Genomic DNA, 27,940 nt, shown 5'->3' with positions numbered 1-27,940 from the left:
CCATAATTTTAAGAGTGGGATCGGCAAAACTTACTCTCTATGGTGGTCACTGTTGAGGTTTGCTTCTGTGACCTTCCTTCCCCCTCACCCCCAGCTTTCTTGAAGTATGATTGACAGATAAAAATTGTTTGTACTTAGGTAGTAAAATATGATGTCTTGATATATGTATACATTGTGATATGATTACCACAATCAAGCAAATTAACATATCTATCACCTCACATTGTTACCCCCCTTTATTTTTGTGGTGAGAACTACTCCCTTAGCAAAGTTCAAGTGTACAATATAATACAATACATAATATTATTATCTATAGTCACCATGCTGTACATTAGGTCACCATAACTTATTCATCTTATAACTGAAAGTTTGTACCCTTTGACCAACACCTCCTTATTTCCTCTACCCTCCCAAGCCCCTAGTAACCACCATACTACTTTCTGTTACTATGAGTTGACTTTTTTTTTTTTTTTTTTAGATTCCACATATAAGTGATATCATGCAGTCTGTGTTTCTTTGTCTGGCTTATATATTACTGGGCCTAATGTCCTTCGTGTTAATCCATGTTGTGGTAAATAACAGGAGTTCCTTTCCCCATTGAATCTTCTTGGTTTCCTTGTCAAATATTATTTGACCATATATATGTTGGTTTATTTCTAGGCTCTCAAGTCTGTTCCATTGGTCTGTGTCTGTTTTTATGCCAGTACCATACTGTTTTGATTACTATAGCTTTGTAATACAATTTGAAATCAGGAAGTGTTATGCCTCCAGTTTGGTTCTGCTTGATCAAGATTGCTTTATTTATTCAGAGTCTTTTGTGGTTCCATATGAATTTTAGTATTTTTTGACTCTCCTTTTCTCTCTTTCATGTCTGACCATCTGATATTCTTTCTTTAGTATTGTTAGTAAATCTGTTTTAGTCAGACTCTTAAAAAACCCAGAAACTGCTTCAAGTATTTACAATGGGTTTTAATTCAGGAAATTAGTTACACAAGTGATGTCATAGCTTAAAAGCAAAACAAGGAGTAATGATGAAGCAACCCCAAAATTAGCAGTAGCAGGAAACCCCTCTTACCAGTAGACTAGAACTGTGTTGTCCAGTATGGTAGCCAGCCACACCTGGTTGATGAGCACTTGAAATGTGGCTAGTCTAAACTAAGATGTGTTCTTAATGTAAAATACATGTCAGATTGTGAAGAATTAATATGAAAAAAGAAGGAAAAACAGCTTATTAATAGTTTTTATATTGAATACACAGAGAAATATGTTGAATGTGTTGGGTTAAATAAAATATAGTATTTAAATTCATTTCACCCTTTAATTTTGACTTTTTAAATGTGGCTATTAGAAAATTAAAACTTACATATATGGCTCTTACATTATATATATGTTTGATGGTGTTGGGCTAGAGAGACAAATGTAGAAGGTGACATTACTAAAGCTCAGGGTCCAGAACCTCAATGGGCTGACCCATTGAGAACTAGAGGCAGGAAGGAAACACAGGTGTTGCTTGCAATGCCAACTGGAGCCATATAGAAGGGGAAGAGTACCCTGGCTTTACCCTGCCACCCCAATCTCCTGTCAGTGCTGCTGAACCCAACAGGAAGTCACCTGGAAAATGGCAGCCCCCAGGGGTCAATCTTCCTGTGATATGGAGTGGAGTGGGGCCAGGGCAGGGAATGCATCTGAGGGCAGATGGATTCGTTTAGACTACAGTCAGGTCCCAGTGTGTCCTTTTTGTTCATTCACTTATTCAACAAATACTGATTGAGTACCACTTACTACAGAGACCATTTAGAATTATTGTCCTGAATTCCTGATCCTTGCTGTTCAGATTCTTTACTTGATTTGGTTCCACATTCCCTCCCTGCCTAGACTGTGGTCTGGATACTTATAACTTCCCTGTCTTTGATCAAATGAGTTGTCCTTTTCTCTGTTATGTTCTTGACATCTCTTTGACAAAGAGTATTTGAACTCATCATCGTATCTTGTTCTCCTAGTTCGTAGTGCCTTGTCTGGGATTTTCACTCAGTTCTTTATTCAGTCTTATTTATAGTGCTTATACAATCCCTGGTACCAAATAACCAGCTACTTCCCACAGAATATCAGCTACTATAGCCAGTCTTGTAAACAATAAGCCTTGTTTCTCCTTTCTTTCTTGCTCCCTCTCTATAATACACCACCACACATGAAACCAGTGCTGAAAAAGCTGACCTCATGACCCATGGCATGAAAAGATACCTAAAAGGAAATATACAGATCCTGAGTCTAAGGGTGAATCTTTCTGGCCAAAAGCTAATTGTCATAAAGTGTTTACCTTGGAAAGGTTTACTCTTTAGGCCTGGTAATCACCAGTTTCATAGAGAAATATGTGTTTTTATCATCAATAACCATTTTACCCAGAAATGGCTAAAATGGTTACTGTGTGTTAGGCAATTTTCTAAACAACAGAATACAAGATGAAAAGGTAAAAAACCCCTGGAGGGTAAATATAAGAAAAGATAAGTAATCTAAGGAGTCATGATAACAAGTGGCACAAATAATGAAAGTCCTGGGAGTTTAGGTGAAGAACTCCCTTATGTCACAGAGTGTTTCAGAAAAGAAGGGAACCTGAGCTGGGCTTTTCAGGAAGGCAAGAATTAGGTAAACAAAGTGGAAGGATAAAGTTTTCCAGAAGGGAAAATTGTATACACAATAGGAATATACAGAAGCAGGAATAAATTCACTCTCTATTGAAATGGAGTGTATTATGGCCAGGAAGCTCAAGTCTTTCAAGGGTAGTCTTCATCTCAGTGAGACACAGGAGCAGTATCAACTTGAGTGAAGGACCTTATAGCATTTTTATTAAGATTAAAAATATGGCTGGAAAGTGCAGCTTGTTAGGAGGTAGAATGGGAATCTTTCATGGTTAGTACTCTTGACACTACAACATGACTTAGCTTCCACTTTGGACCATAAGCTTCACAAGGGACAATGCCTGACCTGTTCACTGTTTAGTTCCAAGGCATGGCCCAGAGATGCTCAGTGATTCTGTGTTGAATGAATGAATGCCAATAAATGGTGTGATAATGCATGAGTCCCTGGGCTGAGGAGACCCAAGGCAAACATTGATTCAATATTGCTGTATTCCAGAATAGAGTTTAGGGAATTAGAAATGAAGTTACGCATTGTACTTCAATTATTAGGAGAAATCCTTTCAGGGACTTTGGACCCAGTGTGTCCTCTGGGTCACAGTTTTAGGGGATTTAGGAATTCCAGTGGAGAATTTGGTCAACCTGGCATGTTGTTAGGAGATGATAAAATTTATAATATAATTGTCATCACCTATGCCTTTGTAATAGTTTTCTTTATGGTAATACCTATTTAAGGCTGATTCTATTAGGTACATCGGATTGAATTAAAAGTTATATTAGATTTCATATCAGAGCTAATATTCCAGAGACCAGATCCTGCAGGCCAAGGCTAGTTCATTAAATTCTGAGATATCAAAGCAGATAAATTATTATCACAGAACCTGGGGAACTAGAAGGATCATTGAAAGTTTCAGGGGAACAGCATTACATGAGGGAGGGTTTTGAGGAAGTCCCAGTTTATTGACTTAGACCCTGGGGAGTGTTGCTGTGTGTCAAATGCGGGCTGTTTGTTAATCCAGCACTCTACCATATGGAGGCCAAATGGCTGTTTAGAGTGGGCATTGTCTCTATAATCAGCCAGAGTCGGATTCAAAGCCTAGAGTCTACACGTATTACTCTATAAGTTTAAACAAGTGATGGGGGTAAACATAGCGCTTACACCATAGCTGCAAGAATTCAATAAAATAATGCAAGTAAAGCCCTTGCCTGTCACAGAGAAAGTGCATGGTATATGTTAGTTCTCTCTATAAGAACAGTAGAAGTGCACCTAATACACGGGAGTCTTTAGTTTTCCAAAGAGGACACATACCCCCACACACAAAACAAACACACAAAGCTGAGCATTCATTCAGACCAACTGTGTACATGCCCTATTTCCTATGCCTTACCCCAAAACATAATTCATTCAACCCTTTACTCACTTTGATCTTGGATTTATTTGCCCATGAATCATTTTTGTGTATCCTAGTTCCCCAGACGAATGCTTCTTGCTCTGACTCCAGCACAGCGCCCCCTGTCCTGGTTTTGCTTCACTGACAAGGTTTTGGCCTGTGTGTCTTGCTCTTCTTAGCATCTGACCTAAGTTTGCCCCCACGTTTTACTTCCATCCTTCTGATGACTCATGGTGGCCTTCATATTTCTGCAGAGCTAAAACATATTTCACAGAGAGGAAACAAAGTAAGTAGCCTTAAAGAGGCCTTTTGGTTGAGGATGAGAGAACAGAGTTGGAGAGAGAGTTTCCAAGGTGGAAAGGTACACAGAACACACTTCTCCCACTTTACAATCCTGTCTGGGGATTGTGACATTTAATACTGGCTCTGGTGGCAGTAGGATTAGTCAAGGAGCCACTTAATCAGAAAAGCTCTTTACCCTTAAAAATACCCTCCATTTCTCCATTTCCAGAAATGGAAAGAAAAAGCTAGTTGTGTGGTTTCTCAAATCCCTGAAATTGTAGTTTGGGTGCAGATTTTCAAAGTGGTCTCTGCCAGAGTGTTACTTTGATAAGCTGAGAACCAGGCATTCAGCTTTAGGGAAGCCAGGGATTTGGAGGTAAGCCATGGTGGGTCCAGCGCCAGCTCCCAGACTTGTGATGTCTTATGGCATTTACAACTCACTGCTTTCCATTGAAACCATTACCTCAGAAGAAGGGGATAAGAAAAGAGTGAGCCATCCTAATCAGGAAATTGCCCTAGGCCATTGGGATACCTGCTCTGTTGTGGGAAACCCTGCAGTTTGAGCACTGGTATAGTTCAACATGGCAAAGACTGGAGGAAAGTGATGCTAACCATGATTGAAGATTCCACCACTGGCATCTCATATGCAAAAATATACAAGCCTGCAAATCTCTCCACCTTTCCACTAACCCCTTTCAGAGTCATTAAGACAATTAGGGGGCCATGAGAGCTAGTTGTCTGGCAACACCAGGCTCTGTCCGCAGAGAGAAAGTTCTTTTTCACAAACCACAATCTTCTTCCTCAGAGCCTCTGCCCAGTCCTCCTTATTCCTGCCAGGATCCTGCCTCCTCATTGTTATAATATTCCACATTTTCTCCACATCCAATAATACAGTTCAGGGAGTCCCCTCTAACACAAAATGTAGTATTGTCAGATGGTTTTAAAGTGCCTCAGAGGAAAATTAACCATGATTAGTGAGGTAGAAAATGAGGTGTTACTATTTTATATTAGTGTTGTCCGGGAAGGTCTCTTTGATAAGGTGAAAATTGAGCAGATAATTGAATAAAATATCCAGTGATATTTGTAAGTATTAAAGAAAGATTATTCCAGGCAGAGGGAACAGCCAGTGCAAAAGCCCTGAGGTGGCAGAGTGCTAGACATGTGTTCAAGGAAAAGCAAGAAAGTCAGTATAGCTGGAACACAACAAATAAGAAGAGTGACAGGGCTTCCCTGGTGGCGCAGTGGTTGAGAGTCCGCCTGCCGATGCAGGGGACACTGGTTCATGCCCGGGTCCGGGAGGATCCTGCATGCCGCGGAGCGGCTGGGCCCATGAGCCATGGCCGCTGAAAAAAAAAAAAAAAAAAGAGTGACAGAAGAGCTCTTGGGGAGCCAGACCACTTAAGGTTTTAGAGGCTTTTACTCTGGGAAAGACAGGAAACCATGGGAGAGTTTTGAGCAGAAGAAGGACATGAGCCGACTTGAGTTTTAAAAGGATCACTGCCTGCTGTGTTGAGAATAGACTATAGGGAAACAGGAAGGAAAAAAAGTTAGAAAGTTATTGCAATAATCCAGCTATGATAATAGCTTAACAAAGATCATAGCAGTGGATGTGGGTGAGAAAATTGGAACAGAAAGACATGCTGAGAATTGGTAGTATTATGGATATATTTTTAAGGTGGAGCCAACAAGAGTTCCTAAAAGATTGATGGTAGGGTATGAGGACAACAGAGGAATCACAGAAAAGTGCAGGGGTTTTGGCCCAAGCAACTGGATTGATGAATTGCTATTGGTAGAGATAAGGCTAACTGCAGGAGAATTAAGAGTTGAGGGGAAAATCAAGAGTTCTGTTTTCAACACATTGAATTTAAATTTGTATTAAACATCTGTGTGGAGATTTTGAATAGACAGAAAAGACTTCACTTAAGAGGTCCAGGCTTTTTGAACTATAATTTTGAGCATTAGTGGTATATAAATGGTATTTAAAGCCATGAAACAACTTGAAATTGTAGATATATAAAGACATCCAAAGATTGAGCCCTGGGGCAGGACAACGTTTAGAGTTCAAGTAGTTGTGGAAGAGTCGCCAAAGGTGACTCAGAAGAAGCAGCCAATGATGTAAGGAGAGAACTAAGAGAGAGTGATGTGCCAAAGTCAAGTAAAGAAACTATTCAGGAAGGAGGAAGGGATCAACTTTATTGAATGCTGCTGTTAGGTCAAGAAAGAGGAGAACTGAGAAATGACTAAAGTGGAAAGTTGAAAAATGGAAGCTGTCCTACAACTGAACATTTAATGTATTTTCTCTTCAAGAGAAAATTTGAAGACCCTAACAGAAATAAGTGAGACACATTTATTAATTTCCACTATAAATTTGGTGACCAAATTTCCTAAAGACTAAAATTGATACAGGTGGTATAATACTGGAGCAAAATATTTGAAAATAAGATTGTTCTCTAATAAAACTCAAGCCATGTAGATAATGACCAAGAAAGAGCCCTCAGCAGAGATTGGCTCACTACATTCTGGATGTCTTTCCACCCCACTGAGAATCAGTGACTCATTCATCCATTTTTTTCCTTTATTTTATAAAACACCAATATCCATACCTCTCTATTTCTCTATTTTTTTCCCCTCTATCTGCCGGTCTATCTAACCATCCTCTGCCTACCAACCTACCTATCTACAAAAATAATGCTGCTTTAATAGAAGGTAGCCTTAACACATAGATAGTTTTTGCCAGCAAGATCAAAAGAATTTACAGCATTTTATTCTTTAATATTTGTAAAGGCTATAGAGGAATACACCATTTTTTTGCTGCAAGAACAAGAACCACTTTGAGAAACAACCTAAACCTATCATTAACAGTTTATGTCTCTCTGTATACAGAGATTTGTACTCTTTATGGGGAAGATCAAGGGTGAGGCATTTCAGAATGCAGTAATAATTGCAGCATTTCTCAGAATGACCACAAATTACAGTGAGGATAATGAGGATGTGTTCAGTGGAGTTTGAAGTGCCTAGAGGATGTTTAGGAGGAAAAAATGTTAGGTAGGAAGGGATATATGGATATATGGGTTTGTAGAAGAAGATAGAAGTCTATTCTGGGTAAATAAAGTTAAGAGTTTGAGCCATCATAAGATGGGAAAATTTTGGTTTTGATAGAGTCATAGAGAGAGTTTATAGAGGAACAAAGGAGAAAAGCTGAACAATTATTCTGCTAAATTGTTCAGGGGACCTCCCTCTCTTTCATAACTATGCTTTATCAACATGACAACATTGTTTTCTCATAAAATGCCACTTTTCATTCCATAATTGTAAAACTAAATTGTGAGAGAAAATAGTAAAAGCAGTTAATCATCAGTCTTCACATCTCATCAAAGGAATATGCTGAGAAGTCTCTTGTACTCCTTGATGCCTCCTGCCCCCGTCCAACTATTTTTGGATTACAGTTGTTCCACTATCCTGTAAAACCCTGGGGTATTTTCCTGGGGACATTTCTGGATAGGGATATCCAGAACAGAGTAATCCTTCTCATAAAAACAACAGAGCATATAGCCCTCAGAGATGGACTGTGTCTAGATGATATTTAATTTGTTGTTTCATTTCTTCTGAATCATAATGTGCTTTATTTCCATTTGTAAGCATTGTAAGAGCAGACATGAAATGGCTCTGAAAAAACACTGCTATTTCTCTTTTATGAGGCTTTTTACTTTCTTCTTGATTTGAACAATGATGACACTATTTGGACTTTCTGTGGTAAAGCTGTTTCTTTTAAAAGTCAGATTTGATTCTACAGGCATTTTAAGTTCAGCACATTACATCTTGCGCTAGCATCTAATTCAAGCTCCTAATTATAGAGCCATCTTTCCCTTCTTTCATTACCTCTTTTGTGATTAGGCCTGGTGCCTTTGTGAGTGTATATATGACACCTATAGCCCAGCATCTTGCAAATCAGATGTATTTTCATAATGAAACTGACTGACCTGGAAAAATATTAAAAATTCATGTCTTACTTTTGAATTAGTAGAAAATTGAAAATGTATATTTTAATACATTGAGTTGTTTAACATGAATTTAAATGTGTCATTGAACAGAATAGTAGATATACTTCGCCTTTCAATTTTTTCTTGGTAATTCAATTCAAAATGTTTTCCTTACTTTTTTTCCAAGAAACATATTAAAACTTTCCTTATAATTGAAGCAAGGATTGTTTTTTGACCAGGATGCAAATCATAAACAACATTCACAATATGAATAACATACATGGAAGTATATTAAGAAAATATGTGTGCTTTTATTTGTGCTGAGATAGAAGATACTCAACAATTAGAAACCCAAGTCACCCAACTGAGCACCCGAATTTGCTGTGGCACGAAGCCATTCAGGCAAAACAAAAGTTGACAAAATGGTGGGAGTTGGGCAGAAAAGGATAGAGGGGATAAATGGCACTTTGCAGTTGCCTTTTTAAGGAGCCATTTTGATGTGTGGACTTTTTCACACAATCCCCAAACAAACCATATTAAAATTTCAACTCCTTTTAACATAGAGAAATATTAAATATCCTTACCCCATCCCTTGGCAAAGAAACTAGTAAGCCACAAGGTAAGGGTAAGGTAGGGTAGGGATGAGGAGAAACCCAGACATCATGTAGCAGACACAGTATACATAATCAAGAGACATGTATTTACCAGACTTGCTCATTTCCAAAAAGGCCATCCAGTCAATCTTCACTAAAGCAACTGTCCGTTCTCTAAGAATTTACATGACTGAGTGAATGGTTCAAGTATCAAATTCTGATTTCTCTTTTAAAGCTATAATGGCCATACTAATTTATTTTATTTTATTTATTTAGTTTTTGGAGCACTTTCTTCTTTTTTTAATTGAAGTATAGTTGATTTACAAGGTTGTATTAATGTCAGGTGTACAGCAAAGTGATTCAGTAATACCTACATATATATCTTTTTTTTCATATACTAATTTATTTTAAATCAATACATGTAACTTCTGCTTAATAGTGACTACTGGCTTTTTAAATCTGAAAATGAAGATAGGCATGTATACTTTCTGTGGGCTTCCTGAAATATATCTTATTTGGGAAAGGGAGGATATTGGGGCAGTAATTTCATCTATTAATATTAGCGTCACTCTCCATAGGGAATCCTTAATTTATACTTAATGATTCTCTCAGTACTCAATAAAACACACATATTAATATTCTTAAATTGAAAGTCTCCTAAGATTGCCTGGGGTTAATGTGTTGCAAATATTTCTTAGTAATTAAAAAAAAGGGGGGAGAAGGTTGTACATTAAATACCATTTTAATACACTTTGACTTAGTGTATTATTTATTGCCACACTGTGGCAAATGGCTGCCTCCAGTAAATGTGTCGAATGCCTGTGTAGTCAAAAGAGCCTTGAGAAAGCGACTCCATAAAATTTTCTTGTTTCAAATGCAAACCTAGGGATCAGAATTAACTTGGACCTACAGAATGTAGCAAATTTTGTTCTTTTCCTCATGAGAATAGTGGATGGAAAATTTTCTTTTTTTAATTGCTTTAAAGAATGCATGATTGTGTCTTTTGGGAACCTCCAGATCAATCTCTTATTTTCTACTGCAGCAAAATATCCAATACTAGAATACTTGAGAAATAGTGAAATATGATTAACTTGTTATTTTATTTTTCTGAGGTTTAAGAAATTTTTTTTTCGGGCTTCCCTGGTGGCGCAGTGGTTGAGAGTCCGCCTGCTGATGCAGGGAACATGGGTTCGTGCCCCGGTCCGGGAAGGGAAGATCCCACATACCGCAGAGCGGCTAGGCCCGTGAGCCATGGCCACTGAGCCTGCACGTCTGTAGCCCGTGCTCCACAACGGGAGAGGCCGCAACAGTGAGAGGCCCGCGTACTGCAAAAAAAATAAATAAATAAAAAGAAAATTTTTTTTCTGTGCATGGTTGTTTTAATAGTCACTTTAGGAGAAGTAGGTGCAAGGAAACATTATAAAATATATTAGTCCTTTCTTCTGGCTTAATTGAATATTTATTAATTGAAAAAGTATTTATTGATCATCTGTTAGCTAAGCAACATTGGATGAAGGACTGTATGTTTTTGCCCTCAAAGAGTTCATTGTTTAGTAGGAAGAGACGGGGATATGAATGTAATTATAGAGTATATTAGTCAAACTAGACTAACTGTTAAAACAAGCAGTGTTAAATTTCAGTGGTTTAACACACCAGAGGTTTATTTCTTGGTTATGTTGCCATACACTGGGGGTGGGGGGCACAAAGAGGATAGCACAGGGTGTCTGCTCTATGCAGTCATTCAGGCTTTTTCCATCTAGTGGCTCTGTCACTTTTTTGGTCCTCAGAGAGCTCCACCAAATTTTCTACATCTGTCTAGAAGGCCAGGGAAAAAAGAACATGTAATATACAAGGGAGGTTTCATGAACCAGGCCTGGAGGAGCCATCTTGCCACGTTCTGTGGGTCAGAACTCAGTCATATGGCTGCACCAAACTTGAGTGTTTTGATCCAGTTCATAGGACTTTAAAGATGTTTAAAGTATATATATATATATATATATATTTTTTTTTTCATATATGTCTCTCTGTTTTTCTGGTATTTCTGTTGTGATGCATTCGTTTATTTATTCATCCCTGTATCCGTACACACTGTCTGTATTATAAGTCTTGTATTTAGTAGATGGAGACTCCTTACCTTGTTCTCTTTTTACAAAATAACCCGGGCAATTGTTGGCCATTTGCTTTTCCATCAAAATTTCTGAGTCACCTTATAAAAGTTCCATGAAAGAGCTTGTTCCATGAAATTTTTGATTTAAATTGCATTTGGCTATAATTTTATTAGAATTAAATTTGTATCTGATTCACCCCAGACTTTATTACATTGTAGTTGCTCCATAAACACTTTATTGACTAAATGAAAGATGACAAATCTATTTCATATATGTCTCTCTGTTTTTCTGGTATTTCTGTTGTGATGCATTCGTTTATTTATTCATCCCTGTATCCGTACACACTGTCTGTATTATAAGTCTTGTATTTAGTAGATGGAGACTCCTTACCTTGTTCTCTTTTTACAAAATAATCCTGGCAATTATTGGCCATTTGCTTTTCCATCAAAATTTTTGAGTCACCTTATAAAAGTTCCATGAAAGAGCTTGTTCCATGAAATTTTTGATTTAAATTGCATTTGGCTATAATTTTATTAGAATTAAATTTGTATCTGATTCACCCCAGACTTTATTACATTGTAGTTGCTCCATAAACACTTTATTGACTAAATGAAAGATGACAAATCTAAGCTTCAGGACAATGAGCCCATTATAAACATTACCTATGCTCAGAATTGCAAACCAATCTTAAAATTGAGCAAAATAAAATTTAAAATTTAACTGTTGCAGATCCTCTACCATATAATGTAGTCCAAAGATATTATTAGCTTTTCAGGGCACTGAATTTAGTCATTCGGATATTTAACTGTGACAACATATGTAAAATGCCTAGCACATCAGTTAGTCTTGTTTTACATGGTAACAGCAGATGGTATGGTTGAATACGTGGCAATTCCCTTTTGCTAGACCACTGTTCTACTTTATTAGCAAAGATCATTAAATGCTACTTTTTAAAAGTAGCTAGCCCAGGGAAACAAAAAATAAACATTGATGTTTTATTTATTACTTTAAAAATATTATGTAATACTTATAAAGTTTAACTATTTAAAATCAATTAATTTGAGTGCTGATAGTCCCTAATCAAGCTACAGCTACATTCCTGTATGACTATTTGATTGTTTGCTAAAGTGTAACAGCAACATACATAAAAGTTACTCTTACTAAAACATAAGATTATCTTTTAAATACCTAAAAAATTTAATATAGATCTGTGGTGGTGAGCTTTTCCTAAAAGGTAAATGGACTACCAATGTGAGCTAATGAGTAAACTTTAGTATTATATGAAAAATAGTTTGACACAAAGGATTTTCCGAGGAAAGGAAACACATACCAACTGGTATCCTTACCTGCAAAAGCATATCCTAGTTGAATGACATAATCCCAGGGTTGGAAGTTGCCTTGATAAGATTCATTACTATTTCCTTCCTCTCTCCCCACCCCCCTTCCCCATAATATCTCTGTTTCTAATCAGGAAGAATAAAGTTCATGGCTGAAAGGCAGTTTGGAAATCCAGATGGACAGCAGGAAACCACGAGTCTGATTTTCTGTTTATAGGACTAGATAGAGAAGTTGACATAGTCTATTAAATTGATGAGGTCATTAATGGTTCATTCTTTCTCTGAACCTATAGATAGAGGTAAAGGATAAAAAGATTCAGAATAGACCTAATGTGCTACAGTCACATTACAAGAGGTGAGACAGATGTGAGTAGATCCCAAGCTCATGCCAGGAAATACTAAACACCACATTTCAAGGTGTCTGTGAGAAAAAAAAAAAATCCCAACTCCAACTATAATTTTACTTTACCACTGTCCACTATCAGACTGTTCCAGAGGACTGAAAATGACCAGAGCTTGTGCTCAAAAGCACATGTAGGGCTTCTAGACTTTAAAGCAGGCAATTGGAGTTTTAGCGAATTGGCAGAGCATAGCTCTGAAGTAACAGTCATTTGTAAAACTGTCTTGAGCACTAGAAACAAACACTAGAAATATTTACCAGGTGGCATTTTGAGTTCTCTCCTGTCTGCCTGAAGCTCAGAAATAACAGGAATGTGCCACAGCTAGAGAGCAGGTCGATTCTTGGTGTCCTTATAACCCAGAAATCATTTGCACACCCTTCTGCCCCAGCAGGGCTTGGGATGGAGGGGAAGAGCTCGGACCCTGGAGTCAGACAGTTTGGGTTGGATCTCAGCTCTGTTATTTACCAGCCATGTCTTGGGCCCAGGCCCTTGGAATCTCAGTTCTTCGCTCAGTAATATGAGAATAAGAGATTGCTGTGAGGATAATATAAATGAAGTAGTTCCTTCTAGAAAAGGCCCCCAGGCCTCACATCTCTCACCATTGACTCTCAAGTGCCTAAAATTCCTTTATTGGTCATGACTGTGAGATAAGGCAGGGGTGATGCACTAAAAATAGAAATGTAAGGGGTGTTGGTGGTAGGGTTGTATGACATTTTCAAACTAGCACCTTGATCTTTATTTACTTTTGCAAACTAGTTAACCAGTCACTATGCAGAGAATTCATAGGCTAGGACACAGTATAGAAAAGTTTGGAATATAAAAAGGCATTTAGAAGCAGAGTATGAGGAACTATCAAAGAGGGAGGGCCTGGGGTGGGAGAGCGAGGTGACACTGAAGCGCTTGGGTAAGGAAATGTGAGTCCTCAGGATTAGAAGAGGAGGGTAGTAAAACAAAGTGGGGGTGGAGGTGGGAGAGGAGAGTGACTGTACACAGAAATGACACTTGAACTTGGAGTCATCCTTGATTCCTCTCTCTCACACACCTGTAGCCAAACCATCAGCACATTCTATTTCCAAAGTTTATCCAGCACCCAATCAATTCTCACCACCTCTGCAGTTACCCTGGTTTAAACCATCTTATTCTCATGTCCCAATTACCACAGTAGCTTCCTACTTGTGCTCTGCCTACCCTTCCCTCCTACTGTCTGTTCTCTGAGTGTTCCTTTTAAAACATAATGTCAGATCATATCACTCCTTGCTCAGAACTCTCTAATGACTTCCCATTTCAGTCACAAAAAAATAGTAATACTCCCCAGTCCTCCCCATGGCCTGCTTTCCTGACCCCACATGATCTAGCCCCCAGCAGCCCTCTGACCTTTCCTCCTTTGGCCCACTGTACCCAGCTGCACTGACCTTCTTACTGTGAGTTGAACATTCTTCAGCCTTAGCACACTGGCACATTTTTTCCTTTCTCTGGAACTTCCTACCTCCAGAAATCTACATGACTCACTTCCTCACTTTACTCAGATGTCACTTTCTCATCCCAGAGGCCTTTCTGACCTCCCTAATAGGGCACCTTGCACCCCCATCATCATCTATTCCCCGATGCTGGTCTTGTACTCAACCACACTACCCAGTGACAGCCTGCCATTGGATTTGCACAGAGACATACAGCCACCTCATTGGGGCATGAGCTGCCACACAGCTCATCTGTGAATCTGAAGCCTTTCCTTTGAGCTGTACTAATATGTTCTCTGAGGGCCAGGAACTGGGTTCTGTGGACTTCAGATGTCCCTGCTCTGAAATCCATCCAGCAAAGTGGGGTCCAGGGGTATGGCCAGTTCTGAGAAATCCTGGATAGCATATAAGTGACCAGGAACACATATCTTTTGCAATTTGTTTACTTTACCCTCACAGAAGGTATTTGCCTGGAGGCCTACCTAACAGAACATCTTAAAAATATTGACCTTAATACACTTCTAAGCAATCTCAGAAAATATTTATAATAAATGGAGACTAGCAAAATAGTCTCCTCCCAATAGCCAGGGTCTCAGCTACAGAGAAATTCCAGTGGTATTTGAGTCTCAGTGATGGCTGGTTGCTATCAGGTTGGCCAGAACATCTATTAGTGTAGCGAACGTTGTGATGTGTCGCCCAATTCCCACTGCAGGGCAGACACGCATTCTCCCAGTGCTGGGAGTGTTGCCTGCTGATGACTCACAGCTGAGTCCCTCTCTGGGCCTTTCCTATAGCTGAAGGGAGCTGTCTGGCCCAGTTACATACATTCCCTACCTAGGGATAACCCACACCTGATGACTGGTCAACATGGAGGCAAAAGGCCTGGTGTCTGTACCACAGTTTGAGATGACTCTAAAAAGCCTTCCCAGCTTCAGAGCTCCCTTTGGGATTGGCTGTGACTTTTCCTGCAACTTCTTTACCAAATCTCACTTTCCTCACTCCCTCACAGGAGTCGTTCTCAAGTGTACCACCCCATTTACTTCCTGCTTACAAATCTCCATCTCAGAGTCTGTCTCCCAGGGGACTCACCTTAAGACACTGAAGAAATTCAATCTAATCATTACAGTGGCCTGAAGAACCAGCCTGAGCCACCTGGGGTCAGGTGATTGCCACTGCGGCTGATTCAGGAACTTAGGGAAATGTACTGACTCTTTTTTTTTAAACTTTTTATTTTATATTGGAGTATAGTTGATTAACAATGTTGTGTTAGCTTCAGGTGTACAACAAAGTGATTCAGTTATACATATACATGTATCTATCCTTTTTCAAATTCTTTTCCCAATTAGGTGGTTACAGAATATTGAGCAGAGTTCCCTGTATTGAGTCTTACAGACTGTTAATGAGTAGCAAGTGGCAAAGCCGGAGCTCGACCCACACATTCCACTCCAGCTAAGGTTTTCAAAAGAGAGCTGGATCCACTCGAAAGGCGTGCCACCCTCTCAATGTTCCCACACTGCTTCCAGACTGACCTTTCAGTTCCTCACACAGGGTGAGCTCTCTTCTGACTCAGGGCCTTTGATTTTGCTGTCACCTGTATCTTAGAAGTGTTTTCCTGGAATCTTGGCTTGACTGGCTTCTTCTCAGCCTCAAAGTTTCAGCTTAATGCTGCATCCTCAGGGAAGCCTTTCTGGAATGCCCATAACCAAAAGTCATTTCCCCCACCCCATTTGATACCCATTTATCCAAGATCCTTGCTTATTTCTTTCAATGGTCTTAATTTACCCTAAATGTTCTTGTTTGTTTATGTCTCCTACACAACTGTTTTTTAAAATTTCTTCTCTCCCACTACAGAATGGAAGCTCCATGAAGGTAGAAACGATCTAGTTCACTGCTGTATCCACAGCGACTGGAATGGCACCAGACATATGGTAGGTTTTCAGTAAATGCACTGGATGAAAACATGAACATCCTTTTCATTCTTTAGTCTTCTCTCTACACACTACAAGAAACTGTCTGAGACAACTTACAGACACACAAGCTCTTATACAAGGAATTGGCTGGAGCCAAATGACAAGGTCTGGAGAGAGGTTTGTTTCTACTGTCTGTGTTTATAATGCTGGCTTTGAGGGTTGGTGGGGGTATATGTATAATATAGGAACAGAAAAATTGCAAAACCAAGTATTGAGGATGGGAGTACGGGTCGGCTGGGAGTTTCTACTTGATGCCATGTGAAGTTGAAATTCAGGTCCTCTTGCAAGTTCATGTGGATGTTGGAAGAATTGCTTTTCTTACATCTGTAGAACTCAGAGCCAGCAGGAGGAAGAGAAGCCCTGCTGTCTGGAGTCTCTGAGGGACAGACTGACTTTCCTGGAACAGCTCATGTAATGAGAATGAAACTTACATTGTTCACCCTTTCTAGCTGAGACTCAGAGTAGAGCAGTCTTTAGAGCCTCAGAGAAAGTTCTGGCTGACCAGCTGTGAGCCCAGTGAAGGAATGGCTAGAAGCAAGACAGCTGTGTCTGTTCTTGATGTGAGCCTTGGAGGCCCTGCAGGAGTAGGGCTCATGCTCTTGTACATGAGCTGGCTCCCCACCAGCCCTACCACACTTGTATGGCCCCTGAGAAAGTGGCAAGGTGCTTAAACCTGCATGCATCCTCCCAGTCTGTATCCTGGCCAGCCTCTGCTGGAGAGCCGTAGCATCATGAGGAGATACCTGAGTCAGAAGAGAGCCTGGGGCTTATCCCCTGCGGTAATTTTTATGCTGGGTCCTCTGCTTTAATCAGAACAGCTCTGCTTTTCATCTCTTTTCTCTATTTCACTTGAGAAAGGCAGTATACTTCTGAAGAAATTAGAAACTACCAAACATATAATTCTGTTGTGTTAGAGTTGAGGAAATCAAAATCCCAAGAGGTTCAGTGAGGAACTGTAGTCCTAAAACAACTAGTGACAGAATCAAACTATGGCTTGTGGGTATTGTGTCTTCAAACCCAGCTCCATTTCTCAACCTCCTGCATTATTGCTGTGCCAGTCATTTGATATGGCCTTCTTTGTTACTTAACCTCCCAGAGCCAGTTCTTCCCTCTTCCCTGGCATGATCTTCCCTCCTGGAGTTCCAGAAAAGGGCACAACTATGGAAAAAGTAAAGACAAATGTCCTCTAGTCCAACCCCACACTCCTCTGTCCCCGGTAGACTATACCCCATCAGCATACACCATCTGGTTTCCCAGAACAGCACTGCTGACAGCCATTCTGTCTAACTAGGGTTACAGGTGAGTAAAGATGTGATTGCTCTCAAACCAGCTCCACTCGGTCCATAGAGTCTGCTCTTTGATCTTTGTCCCCTCCTACCCCTTTTTTTGAGGGGTGAGGGGGAGATGGTGGTGAAATTACAGGGAAAGGGGGATGTATTAGTTAGTTATTGCTGCATAACAAGTTAATGCAAATTTAGCAGCTTAAAACAATATGCAATTATTATCTCACAGTTACCATGAGTCAGGAGTCTAGGCAAAGCTTAGCTGGCTCCTCTGCTTAGGGTCTCACAAGACTGCACTCAAGGGGCTGCAGTCTCACCTGAGACTCAGGGGTCCTCTTGCAAGTTCATGTGGATGTTGGAAGAATTGATTTTCTTACATCTGTAGAACTCAGAGCCAGCAGGAGGAAGAGAAGCCCTGCTGTCTGGAGTCTCTGAGCTCAGGGAAAGAAGAAGCCCTCTTTTAAAGGACTACCTGATTAGGGCAGGCCCATCTAGGATAATCGCCTTTTAATTAAGTCAATGTCAAACTGTTTAGGAATTTACTTTCATCTGCAAACTCCCTTCTGTAACACAACATAATTATGGGAGGGATAACTCATGCCCATCACCGTATCCTATTAGTTAGAAGCAAGTTGCATATCCTGTCCACACTCCACAGTAGAAAGGTTCATGAAGGCATGGATACCAGGAGGCAGGGATCACTGGGGTCATCTTAGAACACTGCTACCACAAGGGGATTATTAGAAGGATAATAAAAAATGAACAAAGTTAATTCAGGATGGAAATGGAGGCTCAAAAAGGTGAGAAACGTACTCATGGTTACCTCATTGCAGAACCAGTTTTCTAATCTGGAGTGCCTGAAGCCAGGGCTTATTCATTTACCCTCTACTTCCTAACTCATACATTTGAAAAACAAATGAAGGCTGTTGTGAGGTTCAATGGCAAGAAACCTGGATAGGCAACAAGAGACCTGTTTTCTCTTCCAAATTTATCATCTAACTAGCTCGATATAAATATAACTCTTAGTCAGCTCCTTAACTCTATGTCTCATTCTTTCCTCCCAGTAACCCACCTGATTTTTGTGAGCATTAGCAAAAAGTGTCAGGCATTGCAGATAGTAGGTAGCTATAAATGCTCATTAAAATAAAATGAAAGGTAGCTGTTTTAAGTGGAAAGAGGTTTACCAGTTGAACATCTTCTTCTGCCAAGTGCGATGCTATGAGTGTTGGTATGATTGGAGAAAGGAAGAGGATGATGGAAAGGCAAAATAAATGTCCCCAAGATATCGCTGCCCCTCTATCTTTCTCCTGAAAGCCAAGGGGACACACTGGAGCAATTCTGAGCAGACCAGTTTTTGGATCAGATTTCTGTTTTAGGAACCTTGCTCTGATAGTGGAGAGAAAGAGAAGACCAAATAGGGAGCTGCTGCAGAATTCTGGGCTAAAGATCATGTTCACCTGGGTCAAGGAGGTGAGAAAGGAGATGGAGAGGTAGGGGAGAGCTTCTGTAGATATTTAGGATACAGAATCTATAGGACTTTGTGGTCATTTATATGTGAGGAGTAAGATAAATAAAGAGCCTAAAAGGAAGTCTAAGAGTTCCTTAAGAGTTAGGAATAAAAGCAGCAAGGTGGTTCCTCTGAGAAGTTGACAATGCTCATTATTGTCACTGTCTCCCTGTCACATGAGCTATAGCTTCTCACTGAGTCAGCACAAAAAGGGGGCTTATCAGAGATGTGGAAGCAGGTAAGGTGAGCGCATCTAAGGCTGGGTCCTGGGGGCCATTGTTCCCATTAGCCCTGAATGCTGGAACTAGCAGCAGCATCACCTGGGAGCTTGTTAGAACTTGTTCCACCCAGACACCTCCTAAATTATAAACTAGGCATGGGGCCCAGCAATCTGTGTTTCAACAGGCCCTCCTGGTGATGTCTATGAATATTAAAATTTGAACATCATTCTAAACAAGTCATTTTGTCTGAAAATATGTCCATTCATAAAACCGCTGGGCAGTCAGGCAAAATGGATGTACAACCAGGGGCCTCTGAAATGGGCCAGGATTCAAGGTGAAGAATGGTTGGCTAGACATTGTCAGTGAGGAAAAGGCTTACCTTCCTTCCCCATCTAAAGATACCAAGTGAGACCTTCCAAAGTCTCGAGAGAAAGATGCCTCTGATGCATATTCTGTTTGCCTTTAGTCTTGCTCAAAAGAAAACATTTTCAGAGGAAAGAAAAAGTGAAGGAAAGGTGGAAAATGCAAGGGCCATGCATACCACTTAGTTTTTCCCTTGGGAGTGCCAGGCCCTGCTTCCTCGCTGGCATTTTCAGTTACCACCCCCGCAGCTTGCTCAAAGGCCTGCGCCCAGAACCCCTACTGTTTCAGAATCTAGAGAGCAGGGGTGAGGATGGAAGGGTGGCCATAAGGACCCCTAACTCTTCCTCTCTAGTTGACTCAGTCAACCAGGCAAGGATTCACTGAGACCTGATGAGATATTTACAGTTCTCCCATCACTGCAGCAAGAGGGTGGGCAGACCAGGAGTGAGGCCTGGGGGTGAGGCTAGTTCCGCATGACCTACAGAAGGGACCTCAGGATGTTTCAGTGCGTAATTCTATCTCTGAGCCTCCGCTGCATCATCTTCAAAATGAAAGAGTTGGGCTAAACAGTACACCCAGTATTTTAATTTTTACTTGTTCTTTTTGCCCCAGAAGTCTTGGTCCTACTGAAGATATCAATTTATTTTTTATTTTATTTATTTATTTATTTATTTTTTGCAGTATGCGGGCCTCTCACTGTTGTGGCCTCTCCCGTTGCGGAGCGCAGGCTCCGGATGCGTAGGCCCAGCGGCCATGGCTCATGGGCCTAGCCGCTCCGTGGCATGTGGGATCTCCCCGGACCGGGGCACGAACCCGTGTCCCCTGCATCAGCAGGCGGACTCTCAACCACTGCGCCACCAGGGAAGCCCTCAATTTATTTTTTGTAGCAAGAGAGAGTACTGTTCACCTGAACCTATGGTTCCCTATTTGAAGGAAGCGACTTGAGGATTTTCAGGATTGAATTGACCTTAGAGCAAGATAAATCCAGCCAAACTCATACACTCCTAGAGGGTTCTGTGAACATTTCAATCCTTGTATATCCGAAGTTAGCATTTTTGGGGGGTGTTAAATTTCCATTGACAGATAGATTTGAAGTATGCAGAAGAAGGCAGTTTCTCCAGCCTTAGAAATGGCTCTGGAGGAAAGTTTTGCAATCTTTCAAGTGTCTTTGAGACACAGAGAAAGGCCATGATTCTGAAGGAGCACCTCGGTCCCACCATTCTTTAACATCTTGCCTTCGTCTTCAAATTAAAGCATTGAATAAGTTAAGGTTTGGGTTCTTTTACAAAGTTTTTCTTTTTATACAGTCATAGCCCAGAGATTACACAGCTGTACTTTCCTCCCACGCAAAATTAGTTCCTTGACTTTTACTCTGTTTCCTTTGTCCTTCCTTTTTTCATTGGAAAAAAAAGTTGAGCAAGACTGGAGGCAAACAGAATGTGAGTCAGAGGCATCCCCTTTCTCTAGAATATTTGGAAGGTTTCACTTGGCAACTTCAGATAGAGGAGAAAGGTGAGCCTTTCCCTCATTGTGTTCTTAAATGTTCAACCAATCATACTTTAACTTGAGTCCTGTCCCGTTTCAGAGGATTATACATCTGTTTTGTCCAACTGCCCAGAGGTTTTGTGAATGGGTGCATTTTCAAAACCAAACACAATAACAAAAGTAGAAAATTCACACAGAACTTCTGAAAGAAAGACTAAATTGTTTTCTTGATTTCCAATAACTATGGTACCTTTTAACCATAACTTGAGTCAAAGTATTAATTCTTGAACTGAAAAACACTTCTGTGTTTATTCCCTTACACAAATGCTTACATAATTTTGCTTTACACATAACCTTTCTCTGCAAATTTATAGTAACTGAAAGCAATTTCCAGAAAGTCAAATAATTCCTCACAACATCTCCATGAAGTATATTTAGAGAGAGGCTGGAATAGTTGTTTTTCAAACAAAATGTAAAGGCAAAGAAGGATGAGGTGATAGATTAAGACTACACAGTCAATCACTGTTTATACTAGTTTATATCTTAGTTAATTCATTCAGGAAATATTCCATAATATTCCCATTAGTAATCTAGTCATATACTAGGATATATTTCTTGTGTTTCATCTTATACTCATGTCCTTTTTAAAAAACACAAAAATTTTATTGTCTCACAGTTCTAGAGGCTTGAAATCTGAGATCAAGGTGTCAGCAGTGTTGGTTCCTTCTGAGAGTTGTGAGGAAGACTCTGTTCCAGGCCTCTCCCCTAGCTTCTGGTGGTTTGCTGGCAATCTCTGGTGTTCCCTGACTTGTAGAAGCATCACTCTGCTCTCTGCCTTGATGTTCACAGGGTGTTCTCCCTGTATGCGTGTCTGCCTTCAAAATTTCCCTTTTTTATAAGGATATCAGTCATATTGGATTAGGACCCACCCTAATGACCTCATTTTAAGTTTATTACCTCTGTAAAGACCCTATCTCCAAATAAGATCACATTCTGAGGTACCAGGGTTGGGACTTCAATATATGAATTTCAGAGGGGGTATACAATTCAATACAGATACTATGTAATAAAATAATAGCAAAAGCACATGTTCATTTATTGTTAATAGATTCATTTAAAAGTATTTATTGAGAACACATTGCATACAAAACACTATGTTCATATGCCTTTTAAAAGGATCATTTTACCCCAATATTTTCCTGATTCTTCCCAGCATCCATTCCAAACCTATCCCATCATATACTATCAGGAGGGAGCTTCTACTACTCTGACCCAAAAGCAAAGAAGAGAGAAGAGCTAAGGAAAGTTAAAAAAAAGTTAACAGAAGTCCCGAAAAAGCACACCAGAATGATTTTTTACCATCAGCTACAATAAAGCAAAATGAAAGGTTTCCTAAAACAGGACCCCATTTTCCCCTGCCTCTATTTAAGCAATGACTTTTACACAAGACTTTCTGTGGAATTTCTCTTTTTGTAATTCCTGATTCAGAAAAAAATTGGAATTAATGACTGGGTAACTTCAGAAGATCAATAACTTATTATAACTGAAATATCTATGGTTAAAACAGTACAATACTCTCCTATCTAAAGTAAGAGGATAAAAGATTGCTCAAAGTAGAAGGACTCTAGAGATACCTGCTTCAGGAGACAGGTAGGTTCCATCCTATGTTGTTTTAATATAGGTTTTATTATTGCTTGGGTATGGTAAGGCCAACAGATCACGAGGTGACAGCCATTGAAAAGATACTTTGTAATGTTCACAGATTCCAGTACAAGGGGGCATATGATGCCATGGGGGTCAGGTTAGGACTTCAGCACATGAATTGGAAGCACCAAAGTTGGGCAAGAGGGAGTGAGAGAGGGGAAAACTGTGAGGAAGATCTGTGGGAGGGAACAGGCAAACCAGGGTAAGCAGGTTTAGGATTGACTGCTTTGAATAATTTCAGCAGAAATTATTATTGATCATAACCCATCTAATCCAACCCTTCCTCATAAATATGAAAATGATGCCCAGAGAGGTGGACTGACTTGCCCAGCTCACATGGCTCGTTAGTTATGGGTCTGGAAATACAACCCAGATGTTTTGACTCCCACATTAATGTTCCCTGCTAAGCATACTTGCTACAAACTACTCATAGCACAGAGGTACTAGGTGTAGACAGTAGTATGATTCCAGCCCAGGCCCCCACAATGTCCCCAGCATCGCCTGTAGTTTTTGGAGAGGACACCTCTTGTTCTGGGATCTATCATTAACTTAATTATTCCCATGCAGACTGCTGCAAGTTTTTCTACAGGCTGTGACATCCTTATAGGTCTGTTCTTTTCATGACCATCATACATGCCCTCCTTTGTTGACAAAGCTCCAAGCCCAGTCAGAGCCCTCTGCAACCCATCTAGACCAGTTTCTGTTCTCCCAGGGAACCTGGACAGCATGAAGAGAGTACTGGAGAGTCCACCTTCTGGTCCTAATTAGTTACCGACTCTTTCATCAGATTTTCTTCTGATAGTCAGCTCTTCACAGCAGTTTCTCCTCTTGAGCCACCCTGTCCTGGCTGCAGCATTAATATTAGTCTCCTCCACAGTCAAAGAGATCCTGAGATAGATATTTTTGACTTCTTGAGGGAAAATATTTCTTAGTCCTTTAGAATAACACCCAATGTCCTGAGCTGTAGAGAGGGCAGAATTTTGACTATTCAACACTATTTATTCATTTTTTGTCTATCAGGTAAGCATGCAGTAATGAGTATGTACTATATATAAGGCAATTCTCTAAATATTCTGGAGTTGGAAAAATGGGTAAGAAAATGTTCTTACTATTAAAACAATCTAAAAGGAAAGATCAAATAAACAGTGGCAGAACTAGGATTATGTGGCAAAGACTGGCTAGCTGGTCATCAAACCTGTTTCCTTTTCATCCTTGATACAGTGTTAGATTAAATTTCTCAGCCTCCCATGCAGTTATCTGAGGCTAAATCACTGAGTTCTAGTCAAAGAATGGTAAGTTGAAATGTTATGCACCCATTTCATGTCTGGCCCATACATACAATAAACATTGGAGAGGGTGTGGAGAAAATGGAACCCTCATACACTGTTGGTGGGAATGTAAATTGATACAACCACTATGGAGAACAGTATGGAGGTTCCATAAAAAATTAAAAATGGAACTACCATATGACCCAATAATCCCACTACTAGGCATATACCCAGAGAAAACCATAATTAAAAAAAACACATGCACCCCAATGTTCATAGCAGCAATATTTACAATAGCCAGGACATGGAAGCAATCTAAATGTCCATCAACAGAGGAATGGATAAAGAAGATGTGGTACATATACACAATGGAATATTACTCAGCCATAAAAAGGAATGTAATTGGGTCATTTGTAGCGACATGGATGGACCTAGAGAGTGTCATACAGAGTGAAGTAAGTTAGAGAAAACAAATATCATATAATAGCACATATATGTGGAATCTAGATAAATGGTATAGATGATCTTATGTGCAAAGCAGAAATAGAGACACAGACATAGAGAACAAATGTATGGATACCAAGGGGGAGAGGCGTGGGGTGGGAGGAATTGGGAGACTGGGATTGACACATATACATTATTGATACTATGTATAAAATAGACAACTGATGGGAACTTACTGTATGGCATAGGGAGCTCTACCTAATGCGCTGTGGTGACCTAAGGGGAGGGAAGTCCAAAAGGGAGGGCATAAACATATGTGTATGGATGATTCATTATGTTGTGCAGTGGAGGCTAACACAGCATGGTAAAGCAACCATACTCCAATAACAATTAATTAAAAGAAAAAACTCACTTTAAAAACTGAAAAGTCCTTCATTGCTCTTTCCTTTTCTTTCAGCTTGATACAGATGAACATAGCAACCTTGGAAGGCACATCTTAAAGATGGAAGAGCCACCAGATGGCAGGATCCTGGGTCCCTGAATCACCACTTGGAAGAGAGCAGCACATCAATCAAGAATACACATTTGGACCTTTCTTGAGTGAGAAATAAGCTTCCGTTGCATTTAAGCCTTTATAGATTTGGGGATTGTTAGTTACAGCAGATAGCATTATCTAAACTAATACAGAGTAGAATCCAAGTCTCCTGACTCCTAGCTCAGTTCTGTTCCCTCCAAACCACAAATCCACAAGATAATATAATACCCAAATTTTAACCCTAATAAATATATAAATCACATTCTAAGTCATCTAAGAGTATTAATACATGAAGAATCAAAATAAATTGGTATTAAGAAGGGGCATCTGCAATGCATGTAGTTCTGTGTGAAACAACAGAGAAGGATGACTCTGACGAACAAACCCAGAGTCCAGTTTATAACAAGGTTAGTGCTTGAGGCACTGATATGCCATTTCTGCATTCCAAGGTCAGGCAGAGTATTCTGAGGGTTATAACAGGCAGTTTCCCTTGGCTGATCTGGATGTGGCATGCTATAAACCCACATCTCCCAAGGCTCGTTGTTTCTACCTCTTGAGCTCCCAAATGAAATTGGGAGTTCAAACAAAATTGCCAAGTATGAGTGATTCCCATAGTAGGTCACAAACTAGACATATGGCTGAACATAACTGCCTTCACAGTGCAACTGATAGACAGTGAAAAGGCCCACAAAAAATAGCAGGCCAGAAGCAAGGGCAAACCTATGAAGTAGACATAATTTTTCTTTAATATATTAAAACTTCCCTTTTAGAAACTCTCTCCACCGTCCTCACACCTACTTTCTGGAGCCTCAGTATGTGCATTCTCCCAACTAGATGCCCAGGGTCCCCAAATTTAGCACTTTTCCTTGGCCCTCCCTTTTTGGGTGTCACTACCCACCTCACCTTTTATTCACATATTCAAAAAACCTACCCAAATTATGAGCTAAAAAAACTAAAGTGGGAGTGGGGTTGTCCATAGGCTACAGATGTTACACTGCCTAGAAGGGAACCTAATCCATTACATCTGTCTGCAATTAGCTGGACAACACCTTGGGTCCAAAAGGAGAAGATACAATTTAGAGACTTGTCAAAGGACTAGGGATAGGAGAGTGCAGAGCTCTAGGTAACAATGTCATGGCTGCCTGGGATAGGTTCCAGGGAAAAAGGCTGTGATAGCTTCCTCAGGAGAAGAAAACCTTGCAAAAGAGAATTGAGAAAGTGTTAGAGCAAATATTGCCTGTTCTGCTTAAGAACAGTCCTGAGTTTATGACATCTTCTCCCCAAGAAAATATGCATAGACAAAAATAGTCAACTGCACACACCCAAGAGAATTGAACAGATAATATACTTTGCACAATGCAAGTTGCAAAATGTCAAAGTTCTTATGCTGTAATATTCAGCATCAATAGTTAAGAATGCTCTGGGTAAGTTATTTGCCTGACTGAAGAAACAGTGTCCTGTTTTCTTGTAAATATTTTGAGAGGGTGGAAATAATGGTTCTTGTAATTTTGTCTTATTTTTATAGGATACTTGATTCTGTTTGAGGCTAGCTTATGAATTTGGGCTTGTTCTGATTTATAAGTGACCTTTGGATGAGTCTGCAATTGTTCCTGGAATTTATACCACAGGGATTCCCTTTCTGTCCTCCTTAATTACTCAATATATCACACATAAATGCGATGGAAAGGCAAACAAACACTTAAATTACTTTCCAAAGGAAGCTTATGTTGGAAAATATTTGAACTACATCCATCTTGTGGGTTTCTTTTGTCTAATTCAAGCATTTTTTCATAATTTAGCCTTCCTGATAAATTCTTACTCAAAAGCATTTAAGCTTATTGTTCCTTCTTCAGAGTAATGGTGGCAACCCAATACCCATTCAGATGTTGCCTCTGACTTTAAGGTTCAGTAACCCCACCACACTATTTAACTAAATGCTTCATGTGAAAGGTCACTCCTAAGGCCCCAGGTTCTGAGAGGGGAAAATTCCCTGCTCTGCTAACATGTTAGTTTCTAATATCCAGTATGGCAATTCTGCATCCTTTCTTTTCATGGAATATTTCAGAGGTAAGAAATGAGGAGAAGCTGCTTCTTGAAGCTATGGAGGATTGTCCCCTTGGTGACCTGAATGACAAATGTGGGTAGCACAGGCAATGGGAAAGTGATCTGCCCTCCAGGATGTCAGCAGATGTCCTCCTGGATACGTCATCTGTATTGCATTAAAAACACATGGAAGTTGTTTTCCACAGCTCAGAGCTCTGCCCTAAACTTGGCACCAGGTCAGTTCCATACTGGATAATTATTGGGGAACTTTTTTCCTTCAATACCACTGTCATTATGCCACTTCCTTGCTCAAAAATATCCCATGGTTTGGTAGTGCTATTGTCTGAATGTTGTGCTTCCCCCCCACCCCCTCCATTCATATGTTGAGTCCTAATCCCCAAGGTGATGGTATTAGGAGATGGGGCCTTTAAGAGGTGATTAGATCTTGAAGGAAGGGCCCTCATGGGTGGGGTTAGTACCCTTATAAAAGAGGCCTGAGAAAGCTCCCTTCCCCCTTTATACCATGTAAGAACACAGCGAGAAGGTACTGGCTCTGAACCAGAAAGTGGGCCCTTACCAAAACTGAACCATGCTGGGACCCTCATCTTGGACTTCCCAGCCTTCAGAACTGTAAGAAATGAATTTCTGTTGTTTATACTTCACCCAGTCTATGGTATTTTGTTATAGCCTCTTGAACTGAGTAAGACTGGTGGGCAGAGTAATGGTCCCTAAAAGAGGACCATGTTCTAATCCCCAGAACCTGTAAATGTTACCGTACATGGCAAAAGGGCCTTGGTATATGTGATAAAAGTAAAATACCTTGAGATGGGGAGATTAATGTGAATTTTCCAGGTGGACCCAATATAATCATGAGTCCTTAAAAGCAGAGAATCTTTTCCAGCTGTGATGAGAGAGCAAAGAGCCAGAGTGAGAGC

At 40.1% G+C, this 27,940-nt stretch overlaps 1 protein-coding gene across 9 annotated transcripts in view; it reads left to right on the top strand.

Moving 5' to 3' along the window:
• DTWD1 (DTW domain containing 1) overlaps positions 1 to 27,364 on the top strand; it is a 99,353-nt gene extending 71,989 nt beyond the window's left edge. For 6 of the 9 annotated variants that reach the window (XR_008618616.1, XR_008618614.1, XR_008618609.1 and 3 more), the window contains 3 exons: positions 15,529 to 15,731; positions 16,034 to 16,110; positions 24,885 to 25,491. The gene's annotated coding sequence lies outside the window, so the exon portion shown is untranslated. Of the gene's footprint in view, positions 1 to 15,528; positions 15,732 to 16,033; positions 16,111 to 24,884; positions 25,492 to 27,027 lie in introns of those variants that run through there. The other 3 variants (XR_003681779.2, XR_008618612.1, XR_008618610.1) reach the window with 2 other exon arrangements.
• The last annotated feature ends 576 nt before the right edge of the window (positions 27,365 to 27,940 follow it).

Source organism: Physeter macrocephalus, chromosome 11, assembly GCF_002837175.3.
Source record: "Physeter macrocephalus isolate SW-GA chromosome 11, ASM283717v5, whole genome shotgun sequence".
Lineage (NCBI taxonomy): Eukaryota > Metazoa > Chordata > Mammalia > Artiodactyla > Physeteridae > Physeter > Physeter macrocephalus.
Note: the sequence above shows the minus strand (reverse complement) of the source record. Positions and strands in the feature narration are given on the sequence as shown.